The sequence below is a fragment of the Helianthus annuus genome, chromosome 11 (genome assembly GCF_002127325.2).
Source record: "Helianthus annuus cultivar XRQ/B chromosome 11, HanXRQr2.0-SUNRISE, whole genome shotgun sequence".
Lineage (NCBI taxonomy): Eukaryota > Viridiplantae > Streptophyta > Magnoliopsida > Asterales > Asteraceae > Helianthus > Helianthus annuus.
In genome coordinates, this window is record NC_035443.2 from 164,678,019 (window position 1) to 164,679,123 (window position 1,105).

A 1,105-nucleotide genomic window follows, 5' to 3' on the forward strand; every position below is an offset into this window, starting at 1 on the left:
ATATTACCTTTCTTAGCCAGACACTCCTTAAAGTTAGGGCATTCCTTCTGCTTATGTCCTGTCTTTTTGCAGAACTTGCTGTAAGGTTTCCTAAGGAGTTCTTAGTGCTGGAAGGTGCACTTGTATTAGGATTTTGGACTTTAGAAGCATCCTTCCTTGGGTAATTATTCTTCCTTTTCTTTGAGTTGGAGGTAGTAAAGTCAGCAACATCAGTGGTTCTATCCGTCTTCATACACTCTTCCTCCTACACGCACATGGCGATCAGCTCACTCAGCGTCCATTTGTCCTTCTGAGTGTTGTAATTGATCTTGAATGATTCATAGGATGAGAAAACCATCACTGATCTCCGTGTCTAACCCCTTTAGCTTATGGGCCATTCATCATCACGATATACTCACGAATGCCACTCCTCCCATCATACTTAGTTGTCACCAACTTGAGGATTAAAGTAATAGCGTGCGCCTTAGACATCCCTTTGAATTGGTCCTCCACATAATCCAAGTAGGTTTTAGCATCATCAGAATCTAGAATGGCTCCTCGAATTGCAGTGCTAAAGGATTGCTTCATGAACATGAGAGACATGCAATTGCACCTAGTCCACTTCTAGTAAATAATTTGCGCAGCAAGGGTACATTCAGAAGTAAGGTTGCAGGCTTATCATCTCTTAAAATGTAGTCAAAATCCAGCAAAGCAAGAGTAAGCATGGGAGAGTCTTTCCAGGCAGCACAGTTATCACCAGTCAATGGTGGAATCCCACAACTGGGAGCTGAGAGTGGAAATTATATGAGCGAACTATGATACTAAGTTATAAGTCTTAATGTGATCTAAGGGCATGTTACACTAAGGCAGGCATAAGTAATGAGCATTTTAGTTATTAAGTTGTGATATTGTCTATTACTAACATCAAAATAATAGACTAAGCTGAAAATTCTACTTAAATGAAGACAAATCACCTTTGGGCAGAAGTGTAATCATCTAAGCATGTGTGTACGGACCCACTTGGGAGGGTGTTTAGCCAAGCTTAGGCTCGGTCTTTGAGGGAAAAGGGGAACATACGGAGCCGGATAGCATCGTTGGAGGCTCCGTTGATCCGAAAGGTGTCACA